Here is a 23,366-nt window from a genome sequence, read left to right as displayed (position 1 = left end):
GGTGAGGATGGTAGAGATGCAAATCAGACCTCTGGCTGACCGCCTGGGCCTTCATACTTACCTGGCAGGGGAGACACCATGATCAAGAAGGCGGTTCACCCAGGGCGAGGCTTGTCCATTGCACTCCGGCCATGCTGACCCCTGCGAATTCCCCAAATGCGGGAATCTCGACTGCATAATTTATGGTAGTGGGGGACTGCGTTCGCGCTCTCCCCTGAAATTGTTGGTGAAGCAAAGCAGAAGAGGTTTTTACAGTTTTTTATTTATTTTCCTTTCAGAATGGGGAGTTCTGTCACATGCGAGATATGTGTTGTGCGCCTGTGAAACAAAGTCACTTGCGCTCTTGAAAAATCGGACCCTGGTGGGTAGTTTAGTTCGAACATAGCGCAGACCTTACTTTGAAAGTAGATTGGACTGACTGCAGCCTAGCTGTAACTGTCTCCATGTTGTTTGGTTGTCCTTTTTTTCGATTCGTATTAATTTTGTTGTCGCTTACAGCGACACCTAGTGGCCTGTCGCCGTGCCCTTTTTCACCTGGCCTCGGACTGAGCCCCTGCACAGGTGTGCCGATTTGGGTGAAGGGATCTCACTCCTTCCTGGAGTTATAGCCATTCGAGCCACCTCGGACACGCCACCTTAGCACGCTTTGAGGTCCCCTCGCCAAGGTGAATGGAAATTTCCTATTTTTTTGGATGATTATTGACAGTCAGACTCCAGAGAAGCTTTCTGTGCTGATTTGGGTGGGACTGGGCCAAATACCTGGCGCCAGGTTGCAAAAGAAGGTTTTCGACAAAATCCAAAATACCCGAAAATTTCGTCAGAGCGACGGGCCAATCTGAGACCTGCGTCTCGTTCGGCTCGAGCCAAGGATTCCGGTGACATAAGGCACGTGGCTCTGCGACCAACCGTTTGGGAGTTACGAGCCATGCCGTACTTTCCGTCGCTGCAGTTCCACCGTCAGGCCGATCGGGACAAGGCCCGGTGACGTTGCAGACAGGGGAGGGTACTACCATCCCGCAGTGTTGCAGGTGTTTTCATCTTTGTTTGATTGTCCATTTACATTACATTTTCCCTATTTTTCAGCTTACGGCGCCACCTAGTGGCCTGTCGCCGCGTCCCTTTTCACCTGGCCTCGGACTGAGCCCCTGCACAGGTGTGCCGATTTGGGTGAAGGGATCTCACTCCTTCCTGGAGTTATAGCCATTCGAGCCACCTCGGACACGCCACCTTAGCACGTTTTGAGGTCCCCTCGCCAAGGTGAATGGAAATTTCCTCTATTTTTGGATGATTATTGACACTCAGACTCCAGAGAAGCTTTCTGTGCTGATTTGGGTGGGACTGGGCCAAATACCTGGCGCCAGGTTGCAAAAGAAGGTTTTCGACAAAATACCCGAAAATTTCGTCAGAGCGACGGGCCAATCTGAGACCTGCGTCTCGTTCGGCTCGAGCCAAGGATTCCGGTGACATAAGGCACGTGGCTCTGCGACCAACCGTTTGGGAGTTACGAGCCATGCCGTACTTTCCGTCAGGCCGATCGGGACGAGGCCCGGTGACGTTGTAGACAGGGGAGGGTACTACCCAGATAGCACACTTACGTCTGCAAGATGTCTGTTAAAGAAATGTTGATCTGGAAAGCATCTGCCATCTACAAACGTCTGACATACGCCTTTCAGATGTCAGTTTTATATACCTTCTAAATCATAAACATCTAAAAGACATCTAATTGACATCTATCTGACATCTAAAAGGCAGTGTTGGGGAGTAACTAGTTACATGTAACAGCATTACGTAATTTAATTACAAAATGAATGTAACTGTAATTAGTTACAGTTACGAAGAAAAAATTAGTAATTAAATTAAAGTTACTTATGAAATTTTTAACGATTACAAAGGCAATTACATTTGAATATTTACACACATCCACATACAGATTTCACTGATTTCTTTCCCAAATTGCACTGACTGTTCTGAGACATACGCCCTAATAATTTCCAGAATTTTAACAGAATTTTTTGTTTTTCCCAGTCCGCCCTTCCTGTAAATTAATGGCAAAAACATGCAGTTTCATTTAATACAAATAGGCCTACTGAAGCTTGCAGTGTTGTCAGCCTCTGCCGCCTCAATATAGGAGTACATGAGCACATAAACATCATTTCTAGAACTGCTCTGTGTCACGTCATGCATTTTACCTATCATATCATATACAAAGAGACAGCAGTTTAAAAAAACACCAATGTTTCAGGAGTTTATTATACAGGAATGACACATGCTTATTAGATAACTGTATTTGAGTTGATGTATATGTTTTTATTTATTATTATTTCATTTTCACAAATTTAGAAAAGTAATCTAAAAGTACTCAAAAGTAATTAGTTACATTACTTTAATAAAGTAATTGAAAAAGTTATACTACTATAACATTTTAAACAGGGTAACTTGTAATCTGTAACCTATTACATTTCCAAAGTAACCTTCCAAACACTGCTAAAAGGAGACGTCCAATAGACGTATTGCAGATGAGCAAACAGCCTTAAAACTACATCTTGCAGATGTAAATTCATATGTCAAATAGACGTCTCCTAGATGTATGTGTGCTATCAGGGTACCATCCCCCAGCGTTTTTAGGTCTCCCAAAACTTACCAAAGCCGAGATGGGCATCGCCGTGTCCGGCTTCCTCCCTGCTGCGTCTTAGCAGCATCGCTTCTCGGCCTTTTGGCTAAGATCAAGTGTTGGGCTTTTGATCTTTGGAGAAGAAAATATGGCGGGTACATCTGCGCCCTCGGTTCCAAGAGCGGGACTGAGAAACACGTTGCGTTTCCAATTGAAGGATCCAGCGATGGATATGATGGAAAGAGAAGTTTTTGCAAGGGTTGTTCTTCTGGACAAAATGAAGTTGAAAGTGGAAGACGTGTACTGTTTACAGACTAACAGACAAGAAAAGTGTTTCGACGTGACTGTGAATACTGGAGAGCTGTGCAAAGCAGTGCTGGAGAAGTTTGAAAGGATGGACAAGGTAGGCCTTGTGGGAAGATTTAATGTGATAAGTTTGGACAGGCCGAATTTTAGAGTCATCACAGTGCACATGTATAACCCATATGTCACAGATGAGGCCTTGGTGGCTTTTCTTGCGAAATTTGCTGAAGTTCTTACACCTGCGCGATATGTGAGAGACAGTGTGGGTTTATGGACTGGGAAAAGACAATTCCAAGTTCTTTTAAGAACTGAGAAGAATGGGTTGGAGGGGTTGATGCATCCTCCTGCACAGTTTAACATCGGGGCAGACAAAGGCTATCTGTTCTACTCCAGACAGCCTCCTTTTTGTAGGAGGTGTAGACGTTATGGGCATAATGATGGCGGGTGTGAAGAGCAAAGGTGTTTGCAGTGTGCCCAGCTGGGTCACATTGCAAAAGAGTGCACTGTTCCTAAGTCTTGTCACAGCTGTGGTTCATTAGACCACTTGATGAGAGATTGCAAAGGTGGCCGAAAGCAGTACAGAGAAGGAGTGAGAGGGGAAGAAGGCATGAAGGACAGACGGTTGGGGGAGGAAAGTCAAAAGAGGATCATCGAGCAACAGGTGACGGAGAAGGGGATGATAGAGCCTGGTGAGGAGATGGGAGCTGCTGGGATGGAAAGAGGCAAAGAAACAGAGGAAGTGGAAGATGTGATGGCGGCTTTCTTGGAGGCACTTAGTGGGGAACAGTTCAAAAGCCCCATGCAGTGCGCGGACGGAGTAGAAGAGGAGATGGAAGAGGAGAGTAAAAGTGACTCAGCTAATGCAAGGGAAAGCCAACTGGTCAGGAAAACTGAAAAGAGAAAGGGGAGACCAAGTAAGAAGAGGAAGCCTGAGACTGTTCTAAAGATGAGCTTTTCAGAGGAATCATCGTCTACTGACAGTCAAGATGGGCTTGAGATGGACAATGCAAGGCCCTTATTCCAGCTGACAGAGGAAATGGTTGGTAGGGGGAATGAAGAGCGGGAAGAGGAGTCATATGGCCTCAAGTCAACACCTGTAAGGTGGGCAGATTTAGGAGTGAGTGAGAGTGAGGCCACAAGCCTGGAAGGACAAGAAATGGGAGGGACATTAAAGAACGAATAAGGCTGTCTACTGAGGAGCTGACAGTGGGGACGATAAATGTAAGGGGTATAAGAGATGCTGTGAAACGGAGAGCTGTGTTTTCTTTTTTGCATAATTGTAAGTGTAATATTTATTTTTTGCAAGAAGTTCATTTAAAAGGCTCTGAAGATGCAAGGAAATTTACCGAAGAGTGGGGTAGGGGAGGTGCATTATGGAGTGTGGGAGGGGTTTTTTCTTCAGGGGTGGGGATATTGTTTTGGGATCAGGGAATAGAGGTTGAGAATCATTTTACAGTTTCTCAAGGGAGCGTGGCTGGGGCAGATGTGAAGTGGAGAGGGGGTGAATACCGATTACTTTCAGTGTATGCTCCTCAGACAGCAGAGGAGAGGAAAGAAATTTTTGATATGTTGTTAACAGTTTGTGCCACCAATAAACAAATTATAATGGGGGGGGATTTCAATATACAGCTAGGGGATAAAGGGGATAGTAGTCTGCAGGTGTTGGAGGGGATCCTGCAAGGGCATGATTTGGTGGACGGAGGGCAGAGGGTTAATCCTAAAGCATGTATGGCAACATGGAGAAACTCCAGAGGGGTGGAGAAAAGGTTAGATTATGTATTTTTCTCAAGGAATATTGTTGTGGAGAAGGGGGGGAGGAAGGGAAAGTTGCGTTTATGCTTTGGTTAATAATGAGTTTGGTGAAGAAAGGGATATGGGAGGAAAGACAAGAGTGGATTAGAGGAAAGGGCAGGAGGTCAGCAGAAGGGATAGTACAGGGAGTGGAGGCTGAATTAAGGGGAAGGATTAAGTGGGATGTACAAAGGTGGGGGAAACATGCAGCCAAGGAAAGGTGGAAAGATTTAGTTGAACTGTATTATGATAAATGTTACTGAATGTGAAATGAGGTATAATTATGATTTAAATGTGGAAAAATGAATGTAATGTTGAAAGTATAATAAAAAAAAAAAAAAAAAAAAAAAAAAAAAAAAATCTGTTCTTATCAGTTTAATATCTGATACGTCCCCCATCCGGGGACTACATATTAAATGGATTTTTAGATCACGGAGCTGGAGCCGGGGCTTGCTCCGTCCACTCCATGCATCGGCCTGGTATTGCAGTGTCTCCAGGAACGGTGTGCTTTCCCTTTTTGGGGATTGCCATTTATTGTGTCGAATAGCAGAACAAGGAATGAGAGCTGCCATTGCAGATGCTGTGGTTTATTGCAAACTTTTTTCCTGATGTGTCCACCTGGGGTCTTGGACTCTTCCACTAACGATGCACCCACCTGAGGTCTTGAAGTCTTTCACAGACGAGGTGACGCATCGAATCAGGTGTGTTTGTTTAAAGAGAGTCATCTAAAACTGGCGTTGGGAAGCACCGGCCCATGAGCTTGGCAGTTTCCAGGCCAGTAACGGAAGGCACCCGTCCTTCCTTTCCCGGAGGGGGGGCGGAGGGCTAACCGTTGGTGAGGATGGTAGAGATGCAAATCAGACCTCTGGCTGACCGCCTGGGCCTTCATACTTACCTGGCAGGGGAGACACCATGATCAAGAAGGCGGTTCACCCAGGGCGAGGCTTGTCCATTGCACTCCGGCCATGCTGACCCCTGCGAATTCCCCAAATGCGGGAATCTCGACTGCATAATTTATGGTAGTGGGGGACTGCGTTCGCGCTCTCCCCTGAAATTGTTGGTGAAACAAAGCAGAAGAGGTTTTTACAGTTTTTTATTTATTTTCCTTTCAGAATGGGGAGTTCTGTCACATGCGAGATATGTGTTGTGCGCCTGTGAAACAAAGTCACTTGCGCTCTTGAAAAATCGGACCCTGGTGGGTAGTTTAGTTCGAACATAGCGCAGACCTTACTTTGAAAGTAGATTGGACTGACTGCAGCCTAGCTGTAACTGTCTCCATGTTGTTTGGTTGTCCTTTTTTTCGATTCGTATTAATTTTGTTGTCGCTTACAGCGACACCTAGTGGCCTGTCGCCGTGCCCTTTTTCACCTGGCCTCGGACTGAGCCCCTGCACAGGTGTGCCGATTTGGGTGAAGGGATCTCACTCCTTCCTGGAGTTATAGCCATTCGAGCCACCTCGGACACGCCACCTTAGCACGCTTTGAGGTCCCCTCGCCAAGGTGAATGGAAATTTCCTATTTTTTTGGATGATTATTGACAGTCAGACTCCAGAGAAGCTTTCTGTGCTGATTTGGGTGGGACTGGGCCAAATACCTGGCGCCAGGTTGCAAAAGAAGGTTTTCGACAAAATCCAAAATACCCGAAAATTTCGTCAGAGCGACGGGCCAATCTGAGACCTGCGTCTCGTTCGGCTCGAGCCAAGGATTCCGGTGACATAAGGCACGTGGCTCTGCGACCAACCGTTTGGGAGTTACGAGCCATGCCGTACTTTCCGTCGCTGCAGTTCCACCGTCAGGCCGATCGGGACAAGGCCCGGTGACGTTGCAGACAGGGGAGGGTACTACCATCCCGCAGTGTTGCAGGTGTTTTCATCTTTGTTTGATTGTCCATTTACATTACATTTTCCCTATTTTTCAGCTTACGGCGCCACCTAGTGGCCTGTCGCCGCGTCCCTTTTCACCTGGCCTCGGACTGAGCCCCTGCACAGGTGTGCCGATTTGGGTGAAGGGATCTCACTCCTTCCTGGAGTTATAGCCATTCGAGCCACCTCGGACAGGCCACCTTAGCACGTTTTGAGGTCCCCTCGCCAAGGTGAATGGAAATTTCCTCTATTTTTGGATGATTATTGACACTCAGACTCCAGAGAAGCTTTCTGTGCTGATTTGGGTGGGACTGGGCCAAATACCTGGCGCCAGGTTGCAAAAGAAGGTTTTCGACAAAATCCAAAATACCCGAAAATTTCGTCAGAGCGACGGGCCAATCTGAGACCTGCGTCTCGTTCGGCTCGAGCCAAGGATTCCGGTGACATAAGGCACGTGGCTCTGCGACCAACCGTTTGGGAGTTACGAGCCATGCCGTACTTTCCGTCGCTGCAGTTCCACCGTCAGGCCGATCGGGACAAGGCCCGGTGACGTTGCAGACAGGGGAGGGTACTACCATCCCGCAGTGTTGCAGGTGTTTTCATCTTTGTTTGATTGTCCATTTACATTACATTTTCCCTATTTTTCAGCTTACGGCGCCACCTAGTGGCCTGTCGCCGCGTCCCTTTTCACCTGGCCTCGGACTGAGCCCCTGCACAGGTGTGCCGATTTGGGTGAAGGGATCTCACTCCTTCCTGGAGTTATAGCCATTCGAGCCACCTCGGACAGGCCACCTTAGCACGTTTTGAGGTCCCCTCGCCAAGGTGAATGGAAATTTCCTCTATTTTTGGATGATTATTGACACTCAGACTCCAGAGAAGCTTTCTGTGCTGATTTGGGTGGGACTGGGCCAAATACCTGGCGCCAGGTTGCAAAAGAAGGTTTTCGACAAAATCCAAAATACCCGAAAATTTCGTCAGAGCGACGGGCCAATCTGAGACCTGCGTCTCGTTCGGCTCGAGCCAAGGATTCCGGTGACATAAGGCACGTGGCTCTGCGACCAACCGATTGGGAGTTACGAGCCATGCCGTACTTTCCGTCGCTGCAGTTCCACCGTCAGGCCGATCGGGACAAGGCCCGGTGACGTTGCAGACAGGGGAGGGTACTACCATCCCGCAGTGTTGCAGGTGTTTTCATCTTTGTTTGATTGTCCATTTACATTACATTTTCCCTATTTTTCAGCTTACGGCGCCACCTAGTGGCCTGTCGCCGCGTCCCTTTTCACCTGGCCTCGGACTGAGCCCCTGCACAGGTGTGCCGATTTGGGTGAAGGGATCTCACTCCTTCCTGGAGTTATAGCCATTCGAGCCACCTCGGACACGCCACCTTAGCACGTTTTGAGGTCCCCTCGCCAAGGTGAATGGAAATTTCCTCTATTTTTGGATGATTATTGACACTCAGACTCCAGAGAAGCTTTCTGTGCTGATTTGGGTGGGACTGGGCCAAATACCTGGCGCCAGGTTGCAAAAGAAGGTTTTCGACAAAATACCCGAAAATTTCGTCAGAGCGACGGGCCAATCTGAGACCTGCGTCTCGTTCGGCTCGAGCCAAGGATTCCGGTGACATAAGGCACGTGGCTCTGCGACCAACCGTTTGGGAGTTACGAGCCATGCCGTACTTTCCGTCAGGCCGATCGGGACGAGGCCCGGTGACGTTGTAGACAGGGGAGGGTACTACCCAGATAGCACACTTACGTCTGCAAGATGTCTGTTAAAGAAATGTTGATCTGGAAAGCATCTGCCATCTACAAACGTCTGACATACGCCTTTCAGATGTCAGTTTTATATACCTTCTAAATCATAAACATCTAAAAGACATCTAATTGACATCTATCTGACATCTAAAAGGCAGTGTTGGGGAGTAACTAGTTACATGTAACAGCATTACGTAATTTAATTACAAAATGAATGTAACTGTAATTAGTTACAGTTACGAAGAAAAAATTAGTAATTAAATTAAAGTTACTTATGAAATTTTTAACGATTACAAAGGCAATTACATTTGAATATTTACACACATCCACATACAGATTTCACTGATTTCTTTCCCAAATTGCACTGACTGTTCTGAGACATACGCCCTAATAATTTCCAGAATTTTAACAGAATTTTTTGTTTTTCCCAGTCCGCCCTTCCTGTAAATTAATGGCAAAAACATGCAGTTTCATTTAATACAAATAGGCCTACTGAAGCTTGCAGTGTTGTCAGCCTCTGCCGCCTCAATATAGGAGTACATGAGCACATAAACATCATTTCTAGAACTGCTCTGTGTCACGTCATGCATTTTACCTATCATATCATATACAAAGAGACAGCAGTTTAAAAAAACACCAATGTTTCAGGAGTTTATTATACAGGAATGACACATGCTTATTAGATAACTGTATTTGAGTTGATGTATATGTTTTTATTTATTATTATTTCATTTTCACAAATTTAGAAAAGTAATCTAAAAGTACTCAAAAGTAATTAGTTACATTACTTTAATAAAGTAATTGAAAAAGTTATACTACTATAACATTTTAAACAGGGTAACTTGTAATCTGTAACCTATTACATTTCCAAAGTAACCTTCCAAACACTGCTAAAAGGAGACGTCCAATAGACGTATTGCAGATGAGCAAACAGCCTTAAAACTACATCTTGCAGATGTAAATTCATATGTCAAATAGACGTCTCCTAGATGTATGTGTGCTATCAGGGTACCATCCCCCAGCGTTTTTAGGTCTCCCAAAACTTACCAAAGCCGAGATGGGCATCGCCGTGTCCGGCTTCCTCCCTGCTGCGTCTTAGCAGCATCGCTTCTCGGCCTTTTGGCTAAGATCAAGTGTAGTATCTGTTCTTATCAGTTTAATATCTGATACGTCCCCCATCCGGGGACTACATATTAAATGGATTTTTAGATCACGGAGCTGGAGCCGGGGCTTGCTCCGTCCACTCCATGCATCGGCCTGGTATTGCAGTGTCTCCAGGAACGGTGTGCTTTCCCTTTTTGGGGATTGCCATTTATTGTGTCGAATAGCAGAACAAGGAATGAGAGCTGCCATTGCAGATGCTGTGGTTTATTGCAAACTTTTTTCCTGATGTGTCCACCTGGGGTCTTGGACTCTTCCACTAACGATGCACCCACCTGAGGTCTTGAAGTCTTTCACAGACGAGGTGACGCATCGAATCAGGTGTGTTTGTTTAAAGAGAGTCATCTAAAACTGGCGTTGGGAAGCACCGGCCCATGAGCTTGGCAGTTTCCAGGCCAGTAACGGAAGGCACCCGTCCTTCCTTTCCCGGAGGGGGGGCGGAGGGCTAACCGTTGGTGAGGATGGTAGAGATGCAAATCAGACCTCTGGCTGACCGCCTGGGCCTTCATACTTACCTGGCAGGGGAGACACCATGATCAAGAAGGCGGTTCACCCAGGGCGAGGCTTGTCCATTGCACTCCGGCCATGCTGACCCCTGCGAATTCCCCAAATGCGGGAATCTCGACTGCATAATTTATGGTAGTGGGGGACTGCGTTCGCGCTCTCCCCTGAAATTGTTGGTGAAACAAAGCAGAAGAGGTTTTTACAGTTTTTTATTTATTTTCCTTTCAGAATGGGGAGTTCTGTCACATGCGAGATATGTGTTGTGCGCCTGTGAAACAAAGTCACTTGCGCTCTTGAAAAATCGGACCCTGGTGGGTAGTTTAGTTCGAACATAGCGCAGACCTTACTTTGAAAGTAGATTGGACTGACTGCAGCCTAGCTGTAACTGTCTCCATGTTGTTTGGTTGTCCTTTTTTTCGATTCGTATTAATTTTGTTGTCGCTTACAGCGACACCTAGTGGCCTGTCGCCGCGCCCTTTTTCACCTGGCCTCGGACTGAGCCCCTGCACAGGTGTGCCGATTTGGGTGAAGGGATCTCACTCCTTCCTGGAGTTATAGCCATTCGAGCCACCTCGGACACGCCACCTTAGCACGCTTTGAGGTCCCCTCGCCAAGGTGAATGGAAATTTCCTATTTTTTTGGATGATTATTGACAGTCAGACTCCAGAGAAGCTTTCTGTGCTGATTTGGGTGGGACTGGGCCAAATACCTGGCGCCAGGTTGCAAAAGAAGGTTTTCGACAAAATCCAAAATACCCGAAAATTTCGTCAGAGCGACGGGCCAATCTGAGACCTGCGTCTCGTTCGGCTCGAGCCAAGGATTCCGGTGACATAAGGCACGTGGCTCTGCGACCAACCGTTTGGGAGTTACGAGCCATGCCGTACTTTCCGTCGCTGCAGTTCCACCGTCAGGCCGATCGGGACAAGGCCCGGTGACGTTGCAGACAGGGGAGGGTACTACCATCCCGCAGTGTTGCAGGTGTTTTCATCTTTGTTTGATTGTCCATTTACATTACATTTTCCCTATTTTTCAGCTTACGGCGCCACCTAGTGGCCTGTCGCCGCGTCCCTTTTCACCTGGCCTCGGACTGAGCCCCTGCACAGGTGTGCCGATTTGGGTGAAGGGATCTCACTCCTTCCTGGAGTTATAGCCATTCGAGCCACCTCGGACAGGCCACCTTAGCACGTTTTGAGGTCCCCTCGCCAAGGTGAATGGAAATTTCCTCTATTTTTGGATGATTATTGACACTCAGACTCCAGAGAAGCTTTCTGTGCTGATTTGGGTGGGACTGGGCCAAATACCTGGCGCCAGGTTGCAAAAGAAGGTTTTCGACAAAATCCAAAATACCCGAAAATTTCGTCAGAGCGACGGGCCAATCTGAGACCTGCGTCTCGTTCGGCTCGAGCCAAGGATTCCGGTGACATAAGGCACGTGGCTCTGCGACCAACCGTTTGGGAGTTACGAGCCATGCCGTACTTTCCGTCGCTGCAGTTCCACCGTCAGGCCGATCGGGACAAGGCCCGGTGACGTTGCAGACAGGGGAGGGTACTACCATCCCGCAGTGTTGCAGGTGTTTTCATCTTTGTTTGATTGTCCATTTACATTACATTTTCCCTATTTTTCAGCTTACGGCGCCACCTAGTGGCCTGTCGCCGCGTCCCTTTTCACCTGGCCTCGGACTGAGCCCCTGCACAGGTGTGCCGATTTGGGTGAAGGGATCTCACTCCTTCCTGGAGTTATAGCCATTCGAGCCACCTCGGACAGGCCACCTTAGCACGTTTTGAGGTCCCCTCGCCAAGGTGAATGGAAATTTCCTCTATTTTTGGATGATTATTGACACTCAGACTCCAGAGAAGCTTTCTGTGCTGATTTGGGTGGGACTGGGCCAAATACCTGGCGCCAGGTTGCAAAAGAAGGTTTTCGACAAAATCCAAAATACCCGAAAATTTCGTCAGAGCGACGGGCCAATCTGAGACCTGCGTCTCGTTCGGCTCGAGCCAAGGATTCCGGTGACATAAGGCACGTGGCTCTGCGACCAACCGTTTGGGAGTTACGAGCCATGCCGTACTTTCCGTCGCTGCAGTTCCACCGTCAGGCCGATCGGGACAAGGCCCGGTGACGTTGCAGACAGGGGAGGGTACTACCATCCCGCAGTGTTGCAGGTGTTTTCATCTTTGTTTGATTGTCCATTTACATTACATTTTCCCTATTTTTCAGCTTACGGCGCCACCTAGTGGCCTGTCGCCGCGTCCCTTTTCACCTGGCCTCGGACTGAGCCCCTGCACAGGTGTGCCGATTTGGGTGAAGGGATCTCACTCCTTCCTGGAGTTATAGCCATTCGAGCCACCTCGGACACGCCACCTTAGCACGTTTTGAGGTCCCCTCGCCAAGGTGAATGGAAATTTCCTCTATTTTTGGATGATTATTGACACTCAGACTCCAGAGAAGCTTTCTGTGCTGATTTGGGTGGGACTGGGCCAAATACCTGGCGCCAGGTTGCAAAAGAAGGTTTTCGACAAAATACCCGAAAATTTCGTCAGAGCGACGGGCCAATCTGAGACCTGCGTCTCGTTCGGCTCGAGCCAAGGATTCCGGTGACATAAGGCACGTGGCTCTGCGACCAACCGTTTGGGAGTTACGAGCCATGCCGTACTTTCCGTCAGGCCGATCGGGACGAGGCCCGGTGACGTTGTAGACAGGGGAGGGTACTACCCAGATAGCACACTTACGTCTGCAAGATGTCTGTTAAAGAAATGTTGATCTGGAAAGCATCTGCCATCTACAAACGTCTGACATACGCCTTTCAGATGTCAGTTTTATATACCTTCTAAATCATAAACATCTAAAAGACATCTAATTGACATCTATCTGACATCTAAAAGGCAGTGTTGGGGAGTAACTAGTTACATGTAACAGCATTACGTAATTTAATTACAAAATGAATGTAACTGTAATTAGTTACAGTTACGAAGAAAAAATTAGTAATTAAATTAAAGTTACTTATGAAATTTTTAACGATTACAAAGGCAATTACATTTGAATATTTACACACATCCACATACAGATTTCACTGATTTCTTTCCCAAATTGCACTGACTGTTCTGAGACATACGCCCTAATAATTTCCAGAATTTTAACAGAATTTTTTGTTTTTCCCAGTCCGCCCTTCCTGTAAATTAATGGCAAAAACATGCAGTTTCATTTAATACAAATAGGCCTACTGAAGCTTGCAGTGTTGTCAGCCTCTGCCGCCTCAATATAGGAGTACATGAGCACATAAACATCATTTCTAGAACTGCTCTGTGTCACGTCATGCATTTTACCTATCATATCATATACAAAGAGACAGCAGTTTAAAAAAACACCAATGTTTCAGGAGTTTATTATACAGGAATGACACATGCTTATTAGATAACTGTATTTGAGTTGATGTATATGTTTTTATTTATTATTATTTCATTTTCACAAATTTAGAAAAGTAATCTAAAAGTACTCAAAAGTAATTAGTTACATTACTTTAATAAAGTAATTGAAAAAGTTATACTACTATAACATTTTAAACAGGGTAACTTGTAATCTGTAACCTATTACATTTCCAAAGTAACCTTCCAAACACTGCTAAAAGGAGACGTCCAATAGACGTATTGCAGATGAGCAAACAGCCTTAAAACTACATCTTGCAGATGTAAATTCATATGTCAAATAGACGTCTCCTAGATGTATGTGTGCTATCAGGGTACCATCCCCCAGCGTTTTTAGGTCTCCCAAAACTTACCAAAGCCGAGATGGGCATCGCCGTGTCCGGCTTCCTCCCTGCTGCGTCTTAGCAGCATCGCTTCTCGGCCTTTTGGCTAAGATCAAGTGTAGTATCTGTTCTTATCAGTTTAATATCTGATACGTCCCCCATCCGGGGACTACATATTAAATGGATTTTTAGATCACGGAGCTGGAGCCGGGGCTTGCTCCGTCCACTCCATGCATCGGCCTGGTATTGCAGTGTCTCCAGGAACGGTGTGCTTTCCCTTTTTGGGGATTGCCATTTATTGTGTCGAATAGCAGAACAAGGAATGAGAGCTGCCATTGCAGATGCTGTGGTTTATTGCAAACTTTTTTCCTGATGTGTCCACCTGGGGTCTTGGACTCTTCCACTAACGATGCACCCACCTGAGGTCTTGAAGTCTTTCACAGACGAGGTGACGCATCGAATCAGGTGTGTTTGTTTAAAGAGAGTCATCTAAAACTGGCGTTGGGAAGCACCGGCCCATGAGCTTGGCAGTTTCCAGGCCAGTAACGGAAGGCACCCGTCCTTCCTTTCCCGGAGGGGGGGCGGAGGGCTAACCGTTGGTGAGGATGGTAGAGATGCAAATCAGACCTCTGGCTGACCGCCTGGGCCTTCATACTTACCTGGCAGGGGAGACACCATGATCAAGAAGGCGGTTCACCCAGGGCGAGGCTTGTCCATTGCACTCCGGCCATGCTGACCCCTGCGAATTCCCCAAATGCGGGAATCTCGACTGCATAATTTATGGTAGTGGGGGACTGCGTTCGCGCTCTCCCCTGAAATTGTTGGTGAAACAAAGCAGAAGAGGTTTTTACAGTTTTTTATTTATTTTCCTTTCAGAATGGGGAGTTCTGTCACATGCGAGATATGTGTTGTGCGCCTGTGAAACAAAGTCACTTGCGCTCTTGAAAAATCGGACCCTGGTGGGTAGTTTAGTTCGAACATAGCGCAGACCTTACTTTGAAAGTAGATTGGACTGACTGCAGCCTAGCTGTAACTGTCTCCATGTTGTTTGGTTGTCCTTTTTTTCGATTCGTATTAATTTTGTTGTCGCTTACAGCGACACCTAGTGGCCTGTCGCCGCGCCCTTTTTCACCTGGCCTCGGACTGAGCCCCTGCACAGGTGTGCCGATTTGGGTGAAGGGATCTCACTCCTTCCTGGAGTTATAGCCATTCGAGCCACCTCGGACACGCCACCTTAGCACGCTTTGAGGTCCCCTCGCCAAGGTGAATGGAAATTTCCTATTTTTTTGGATGATTATTGACAGTCAGACTCCAGAGAAGCTTTCTGTGCTGATTTGGGTGGGACTGGGCCAAATACCTGGCGCCAGGTTGCAAAAGAAGGTTTTCGACAAAATCCAAAATACCCGAAAATTTCGTCAGAGCGACGGGCCAATCTGAGACCTGCGTCTCGTTCGGCTCGAGCCAAGGATTCCGGTGACATAAGGCACGTGGCTCTGCGACCAACCGTTTGGGAGTTACGAGCCATGCCGTACTTTCCGTCGCTGCAGTTCCACCGTCAGGCCGATCGGGACAAGGCCCGGTGACGTTGCAGACAGGGGAGGGTACTACCATCCCGCAGTGTTGCAGGTGTTTTCATCTTTGTTTGATTGTCCATTTACATTACATTTTCCCTATTTTTCAGCTTACGGCGCCACCTAGTGGCCTGTCGCCGCGTCCCTTTTCACCTGGCCTCGGACTGAGCCCCTGCACAGGTGTGCCGATTTGGGTGAAGGGATCTCACTCCTTCCTGGAGTTATAGCCATTCGAGCCACCTCGGACACGCCACCTTAGCACGTTTTGAGGTCCCCTCGCCAAGGTGAATGGAAATTTCCTCTATTTTTGGATGATTATTGACACTCAGACTCCAGAGAAGCTTTCTGTGCTGATTTGGGTGGGACTGGGCCAAATACCTGGCGCCAGGTTGCAAAAGAAGGTTTTCGACAAAATACCCGGAAATTTCGTCAGAGCGACGGGCCAATCTGAGACCTGCGTCTCGTTCGGCTCGAGCCAAGGATTCCGGTGACATAAGGCACGTGGCTCTGCGACCAACCGTTTGGGAGTTACGAGCCATGCCGTACTTTCCGTCAGGCCGATCGGGACGAGGCCCGGTGACGTTGTAGACAGGGGAGGGTACTACCCAGATAGCACACTTACGTCTGCAAGATGTCTGTTAAAGAAATGTTGATCTGGAAAGCATCTGCCATCTACAAACGTCTGACATACGCCTTTCAGATGTCAGTTTTATATACCTTCTAAATCATAAACATCTAAAAGACATCTAATTGACATCTATCTGACATCTAAAAGGCAGTGTTGGGGAGTAACTAGTTACATGTAACAGCATTACGTAATTTAATTACAAAATGAATGTAACTGTAATTAGTTACAGTTACGAAGAAAAAATTAGTAATTAAATTAAAGTTACTTATGAAATTTTTAACGATTACAAAGGCAATTACATTTGAATATTTACACACATCCACATACAGATTTCACTGATTTCTTTCCCAAATTGCACTGACTGTTCTGAGACATACGCCCTAATAATTTCCAGAATTTTAACAGAATTTTTTGTTTTTCCCAGTCCGCCCTTCCTGTAAATTAATGGCAAAAACATGCAGTTTCATTTAATACAAATAGGCCTACTGAAGCTTGCAGTGTTGTCAGCCTCTGCCGCCTCAATATAGGAGTACATGAGCACATAAACATCATTTCTAGAACTGCTCTGTGTCACGTCATGCATTTTACCTATCATATCATATACAAAGAGACAGCAGTTTAAAAAAACACCAATGTTTCAGGAGTTTATTATACAGGAATGACACATGCTTATTAGATAACTGTATTTGAGTTGATGTATATGTTTTTATTTATTATTATTTCATTTTCACAAATTTAGAAAAGTAATCTAAAAGTACTCAAAAGTAATTAGTTACATTACTTTAATAAAGTAATTGAAAAAGTTATACTACTATAACATTTTAAACAGGGTAACTTGTAATCTGTAACCTATTACATTTCCAAAGTAACCTTCCAAACACTGCTAAAAGGAGACGTCCAATAGACGTATTGCAGATGAGCAAACAGCCTTAAAACTACATCTTGCAGATGTAAATTCATATGTCAAATAGACGTCTCCTAGATGTATGTGTGCTATCAGGGTACCATCCCCCAGCGTTTTTAGGTCTCCCAAAACTTACCAAAGCCGAGATGGGCATCGCCGTGTCCGGCTTCCTCCCTGCTGCGTCTTAGCAGCATCGCTTCTCGGCCTTTTGGCTAAGATCAAGTGTAGTATCTGTTCTTATCAGTTTAATATCTGATACGTCCCCCATCCGGGGACTACATATTAAATGGATTTTTAGATCACGGAGCTGGAGCCGGGGCTTGCTCCGTCCACTCCATGCATCGGCCTGGTATTGCAGTGTCTCCAGGAACGGTGTGCTTTCCCTTTTTGGGGATTGCCATTTATTGTGTCGAATAGCAGAACAAGGAATGAGAGCTGCCATTGCAGATGCTGTGGTTTATTGCAAACTTTTTTCCTGATGTGTCCACCTGGGGTCTTGGACTCTTCCACTAACGATGCACCCACCTGAGGTCTTGAAGTCTTTCACAGACGAGGTGACGCATCGAATCAGGTGTGTTTGTTTAAAGAGAGTCATCTAAAACTGGCGTTGGGAAGCACCGGCCCATGAGCTTGGCAGTTTCCAGGCCAGTAACGGAAGGCACCCGTCCTTCCTTTCCCGGAGGGGGGGCGGAGGGCTAACCGTTGGTGAGGATGGTAGAGATGCAAATCAGACCTCTGGCTGACCGCCTGGGCCTTCATACTTACCTGGCAGGGGAGACACCATGATCAAGAAGGCGGTTCACCCAGGGCGAGGCTTGTCCATTGCACTCCGGCCATGCTGACCCCTGCGAATTCCCCAAATGCGGGAATCTCGACTGCATAATTTATGGTAGTGGGGGACTGCGTTCGCGCTCTCCCCTGAAATTGTTGGTGAAACAAAGCAGAAGAGGTTTTTACAGTTTTTTATTTATTTTCCTTTCAGAATGGGGAGTTCTGTCACATGCGAGATATGTGTTGTGCGCCTGTGAAACAAAGTCACTTGCGCTCTTGAAAAATCGGACCCTGGTGGGTAGTTTAGTTCGAACATAGCGCAGACCTTACTTTGAAAGTAGATTGGACTGACTGCAGCCTAGCTGTAACTGTCTCCATGTTGTTTGGTTGTCCTTTTTTTCGATTCGTATTAATTTTGTTGTCGCTTACAGCGACACCTAGTGGCCTGTCGCCGCGCCCTTTTTCACCTGGCCTCGGACTGAGCCCCTGCACAGGTGTGCCGATTTGGGTGAAGGGATCTCACTCCTTCCTGGAGTTATAGCCATTCGAGCCACCTCGGACACGCCACCTTAGCACGCTTTGAGGTCCCCTCGCCAAGGTGAATGGAAATTTCCTATTTTTTTGGATGATTATTGACAGTCAGACTCCAGAGAAGCTTTCTGTGCTGATTTGGGTGGGACTGGGCCAAATACCTGGCGCCAGGTTGCAAAAGAAGGTTTTCGACAAAATCCAAAATACCCGAAAATTTCGTCAGAGCGACGGGCCAATCTGAGACCTGCGTCTCGTTCGGCTCGAGCCAAGGATTCCGGTGACATAAGGCACGTGGCTCTGCGACCAACCGTTTGGGAGTTACGAGCCATGCCGTACTTTCCGTCGCTGCAGTTCCACCGTCAGGCCGATCGGGACAAGGCCCGGTGACGTTGCAGACAGGGGAGGGTACTACCATCCCGCAGTGTTGCAGGTGTTTTCATCTTTGTTTGATTGTCCATTTACATTACATTTTCCCTATTTTTCAGCTTACGGCGCCACCTAGTGGCCTGTCGCCGCGTCCCTTTTCACCTGGCCTCGGACTGAGCCCCTGCACAGGTGTGCCGATTTGGGTGAAGGGATCTCACTCCTTCCTGGAGTTATAGCCATTCGAGCCACCTCGGACACGCCACCTTAGCACGTTTTGAGGTCCCCTCGCCAAGGTGAATGGAAATTTCCTCTATTTTTGGATGATTATTGACACTCAGACTCCAGAGAAGCTTTCTGTGCTGATTTGGGTGGGACTGGGCCAAATACCTGGCGCCAGGTTGCAAAAGAAGGTTTTCGACAAAATACCCGGAAATTTCGTCAGAGCGACGGGCCAATCTGAGACCTGCGTCTCGTTCGGCTCGAGCCAAGGATTCCGGTGACATAAGGCACGTGGCTCTGCGACCAACCGTTTGGGAGTTACGAGCCATGCCGTACTTTCCGTCAGGCCGATCGGGACGAGGCCCGGTGACGTTGTAGACAGGGGAGGGTACTACCCAGATAGCACACTTACGTCTGCAAGATGTCTGTTAAAGAAATGTTGATCTGGAAAGCATCTGCCATCTACAAACGTCTGACATACGCCTTTCAGATGTCAGTTTTATATACCTTCTAAATCATAAACATCTAAAAGACATCTAATTGACATCTATCTGACATCTAAAAGGCAGTGTTGGGGAGTAACTAGTTACATGTAACAGCATTACGTAATTTAATTACAAAATGAATGTAACTGTAATTAGTTACAGTTACGAAGAAAAAATTAGTAATTAAATTAAAGTTACTTATGAAATTTTTAACGATTACAAAGGCAATTACATTTGAATATTTACACACATCCACATACAGATTTCACTGATTTCTTTCCCAAATTGCACTGACTGTTCTGAGACATACGCCCTAATAATTTCCAGAATTTTAACAGAATTTTTTGTTTTTCCCAGTCCGCCCTTCCTGTAAATTAATGGCAAAAACATGCAGTTTCATTTAATACAAATAGGCCTACTGAAGCTTGCAGTGTTGTCAGCCTCTGCCGCCTCAATATAGGAGTACATGAGCACATAAACATCATTTCTAGAACTGCTCTGTGTCACGTCATGCATTTTACCTATCATATCATATACAAAGAGACAGCAGTTTAAAAAAACACCAATGTTTCAGGAGTTTATTATACAGGAATGACACATGCTTATTAGATAACTGTATTTGAGTTGATGTATATGTTTTTATTTATTATTATTTCATTTTCACAAATTTAGAAAAGTAATCTAAAAGTACTCAAAAGTAATTAGTTACATTACTTTAATAAAGTAATTGAAAAAGTTATACTACTATAACATTTTAAACAGGGTAACTTGTAATCTGTAACCTATTACATTTCCAAAGTAACCTTCCAAACACTGCTAAAAGGAGACGTCCAATAGACGTATTGCAGATGAGCAAACAGCCTTAAAACTACATCTTGCAGATGTAAATTCATATGTCAAATAGACGTCTCCTAGATGTATGTGTGCTATCAGGGTACCATCCCCCAGCGTTTTTAGGTCTCCCAAAACTTACCAAAGCCGAGATGGGCATCGCCGTGTCCGGCTTCCTCCCTGCTGCGTCTTAGCAGCATCGCTTCTCGGCCTTTTGGCTAAGATCAAGTGTAGTATCTTTTCCAGGAGCTTTGCCGGGAGAGCGTGTGAAAGCATCGGCCAAGATGGTTCGGATGAGGAATAGTGTTCGTGTGGAATTGAAGATGGATGCTGAGGACTTTGTGAAGCAACGTTTTGGAAGAGAATTTTGTGTTGTGGAAATTCTTCAAGGAGTTTTCAAGATTCAGCCTGGTGATATTTTCTGCCTACAAGATTTTGCGGTATCTGGTTTTTTGGATTTAACTTTTACTACCCTGAAAGATTGTGTGGATTTCTTTGAAGCCTGGAAGAAGAAAGAGGGTCATAAGCTGCTTGAAGGACTGCAGCTCCAGTCATTGTTTGTCCAGGACTTCATCCCTCTTATAATTCATGTATACAACCCCTTTGTAGAGGATTCGGACGTCCTGGCGTTAGTTAAGCGATATTGTGAAGCTGTGAGAGGAGGAGAACATTTAAAAGACCGTTTTGGGATTTGGAATGGGAAGAGGAGGTACATGGTGAAGCTGAAAATTGACCCCTCTGTACAAGGTAGTGTGTTACATCCTCCAGGCAGTTTTTCAATTGGACCAAACAAAGGTTACTTGTACTATCCTGGACAACCTCTATATTGTCGACGGTGTGGAGGACAGGGTCACGTGAAGGTTGATTGCAAAGGAGAGAGATGCAGATTTTGTGGTGAGTCCAACCATGTGGCAGGTATATGCACGGCTCCAAAGCGTTGCAGTTTATGTGGAAGTGATGAGCATCTGTATCGGGGCTGTCCAGGCAGGAAGAAAAGTTATGCCAGTTTATTTAAAGAAGGGGAAGACTTGCTGGGTGACTGTAAAGCCCTTGTTGGTGAGTGGTCCAGCTCATCAGCAAGACAGACTGCACATGCTGCTGAAGCCAGTAAGCACAGATGGGAGCGGACAGCTGAAGTGAATGATAAGATACTTTATCGAAGGGAGACATCCCCAGTGGCAGAGGAACGGTTGATTGAAATAATTTCAGGTGATGCAGAGGAGCCAATTAAGGACATGGATCAGAAGGAGGACGGAGATAACAAGATGGAGGTATCAGGAGGAAGAGGGCGTCGGCGTGCAGTTGAAAAGGATGACTGTGAAGAAGAGGAAAGAGAGTGGAAGTGCTCGAAGCTCGAAGCTGCAAGGACTCTTGTTTCTTTAGAGGACTTATTAGATTTGCAAGATCAACAGGTGGACAACTGGGAATGGGGAGAGTGTGAGGCAGATGGAGAAGAAGATTCTCAGGAATGGACTGATGTAGTTGCAAGGAGAGTGAAGGGGAAGGGAGGCGGAAGTAGTGTTGGCAAAAAAGTCCTTTAAGTTTAAACATTTCTAGGGATAGTTGTGATGTGCTGTTCAAAATGTGCTAACTTTAAAATTGGAATGTTGTGATTTTTGAGTTTGAAGTAAATGTTGTATGAGTTTTGGAGTTTAATAAAAAAAAAAAAAAAAAAAATCTGTTCTTATCAGTTTAATATCTGATACGTCCCCCATCCGGGGACTACATATTAAATGGATTTTTAGATCACGGAGCTGGAGCCGGGGCTTGCTCCGTCCACTCCATGCATCGGCCTGGTATTGCAGTGTCTCCAGGAACGGTGTGCTTTCCCTTTTTGGGGATTGCCATTTATTGTGTCGAATAGCAGAACAAGGAATGAGAGCTGCCATTGCAGATGCTGTGGTTTATTGCAAACTTTTTTCCTGATGTGTCCACCTGGGGTCTTGGACTCTTCCACTAACGATGCACCCACCTGAGGTCTTGAAGTCTTTCACAGACGAGGTGACGCATCGAATCAGGTGTGTTTGTTTAAAGAGAGTCATCTAAAACTGGCGTTGGGAAGCACCGGCCCATGAGCTTGGCAGTTTCCAGGCCAGTAACGGAAGGCACCCGTCCTTCCTTTCCCGGAGGGGGGGCGGAGGGCTAACCGTTGGTGAGGATGGTAGAGATGCAAATCAGACCTCTGGCTGACCGCCTGGGCCTTCATACTTACCTGGCAGGGGAGACACCATGATCAAGAAGGCGGTTCACCCAGGGCGAGGCTTGTCCATTGCACTCCGGCCATGCTGACCCCTGCGAATTCCCCAAATGCGGGAATCTCGACTGCATAATTTATGGTAGTGGGGGACTGCGTTCGCGCTCTCCCCTGAAATTGTTGGTGAAACAAAGCAGAAGAGGTTTTTACAGTTTTTTATTTATTTTCCTTTCAGAATGGGGAGTTCTGTCACATGCGAGATATGTGTTGTGCGCCTGTGAAACAAAGTCACTTGCGCTCTTGAAAAATCGGACCCTGGTGGGTAGTTTAGTTCGAACATAGCGCAGACCTTACTTTGAAAGTAGATTGGACTGACTGCAGCCTAGCTGTAACTGTCTCCATGTTGTTTGGTTGTCCTTTTTTTCGATTCGTATTAATTTTGTTGTCGCTTACAGCGACACCTAGTGGCCTGTCGCCGCGCCCTTTTTCACCTGGCCTCGGACTGAGCCCCTGCACAGGTGTGCCGATTTGGGTGAAGGGATCTCACTCCTTCCTGGAGTTATAGCCATTCGAGCCACCTCGGACACGCCACCTTAGCACGCTTTGAGGTCCCCTCGCCAAGGTGAATGGAAATTTCCTATTTTTTTGGATGATTATTGACAGTCAGACTCCAGAGAAGCTTTCTGTGCTGATTTGGGTGGGACTGGGCCAAATACCTGGCGCCAGGTTGCAAAAGAAGGTTTTCGACAAAATCCAAAATACCCGAAAATTTCGTCAGAGCGACGGGCCAATCTGAGACCTGCGTCTCGTTCGGCTCGAGCCAAGGATTCCGGTGACATAAGGCACGTGGCTCTGCGACCAACCGTTTGGGAGTTACGAGCCATGCCGTACTTTCCGTCGCTGCAGTTCCACCGTCAGGCCGATCGGGACAAGGCCCGGTGACGTTGCAGACAGGGGAGGGTACTACCATCCCGCAGTGTTGCAGGTGTTTTCATCTTTGTTTGATTGTCCATTTACATTACATTTTCCCTATTTTTCAGCTTACGGCGCCACCTAGTGGCCTGTCGCCGCGTCCCTTTTCACCTGGCCTCGGACTGAGCCCCTGCACAGGTGTGCCGATTTGGGTGAAGGGATCTCAC

At 46.6% G+C, this 23,366-nt stretch overlaps 11 non-coding genes and 1 pseudogene across 11 annotated transcripts; all 12 read left to right on the top strand.

Moving 5' to 3' along the window:
- The first annotated feature begins 53 nt into the window (after window positions 1-53).
- LOC127945278 (U1 spliceosomal RNA) lies at window positions 54-217 on the top strand. Its single transcript, XR_008150620.1, has one exon. It is a non-coding gene; the product is annotated as a U1 spliceosomal RNA (small nuclear RNA).
- Window positions 218-5,022: 4,805 nt separating this feature from the next.
- LOC127945649 (U2 spliceosomal RNA) lies at window positions 5,023-5,218 on the top strand. Its single transcript, XR_008150928.1, has one exon. It is a non-coding gene; the product is annotated as a U2 spliceosomal RNA (small nuclear RNA).
- A 374-nt stretch (window positions 5,219-5,592) lies between these two features.
- On the top strand, window positions 5,593-5,756 carry LOC127945277 (U1 spliceosomal RNA). Its single transcript, XR_008150619.1, has one exon. It is a non-coding gene; the product is annotated as a U1 spliceosomal RNA (small nuclear RNA).
- Window positions 5,757-9,420: 3,664 nt separating this feature from the next.
- On the top strand, window positions 9,421-9,611 carry LOC127945519 (U2 spliceosomal RNA). The gene has a single exon (XR_008150849.1). It is a non-coding gene; the product is annotated as a U2 spliceosomal RNA (small nuclear RNA).
- Window positions 9,612-9,985: 374 nt separating this feature from the next.
- On the top strand, window positions 9,986-10,149 carry LOC127945276 (U1 spliceosomal RNA). The gene has a single exon (XR_008150618.1). It is a non-coding gene; the product is annotated as a U1 spliceosomal RNA (small nuclear RNA).
- Window positions 10,150-13,813: 3,664 nt separating this feature from the next.
- LOC127945518 (U2 spliceosomal RNA) lies at window positions 13,814-14,004 on the top strand. The gene has a single exon (XR_008150848.1). It is a non-coding gene; the product is annotated as a U2 spliceosomal RNA (small nuclear RNA).
- A 374-nt stretch (window positions 14,005-14,378) lies between these two features.
- On the top strand, window positions 14,379-14,542 carry LOC127945274 (U1 spliceosomal RNA). Its single transcript, XR_008150617.1, has one exon. It is a non-coding gene; the product is annotated as a U1 spliceosomal RNA (small nuclear RNA).
- Window positions 14,543-17,022: 2,480 nt separating this feature from the next.
- On the top strand, window positions 17,023-17,213 carry LOC127945517 (U2 spliceosomal RNA). Its single transcript, XR_008150847.1, has one exon. It is a non-coding gene; the product is annotated as a U2 spliceosomal RNA (small nuclear RNA).
- Window positions 17,214-17,587: 374 nt separating this feature from the next.
- Window positions 17,588-17,751, top strand: LOC127945273 (U1 spliceosomal RNA). The gene has a single exon (XR_008150616.1). It is a non-coding gene; the product is annotated as a U1 spliceosomal RNA (small nuclear RNA).
- Window positions 17,752-20,231: 2,480 nt separating this feature from the next.
- Window positions 20,232-20,310, top strand: LOC127945684 (uncharacterized; annotated as a pseudogene).
- A 1,361-nt stretch (window positions 20,311-21,671) lies between these two features.
- On the top strand, window positions 21,672-21,863 carry LOC127945626 (U2 spliceosomal RNA). Its single transcript, XR_008150910.1, has one exon. It is a non-coding gene; the product is annotated as a U2 spliceosomal RNA (small nuclear RNA).
- Window positions 21,864-22,237: 374 nt separating this feature from the next.
- Window positions 22,238-22,401, top strand: LOC127945272 (U1 spliceosomal RNA). Its single transcript, XR_008150615.1, has one exon. It is a non-coding gene; the product is annotated as a U1 spliceosomal RNA (small nuclear RNA).
- Window positions 22,402-23,366: the final 965 nt, after the last annotated feature.

This window comes from Carassius gibelio, chromosome A23 (assembly GCF_023724105.1).
Source record: "Carassius gibelio isolate Cgi1373 ecotype wild population from Czech Republic chromosome A23, carGib1.2-hapl.c, whole genome shotgun sequence".
NCBI lineage: Eukaryota > Metazoa > Chordata > Actinopteri > Cypriniformes > Cyprinidae > Carassius > Carassius gibelio.
The sequence above is the reverse complement of the archived record's forward strand: the minus strand, read 5'-3'. Positions and strand labels throughout refer to the sequence as shown.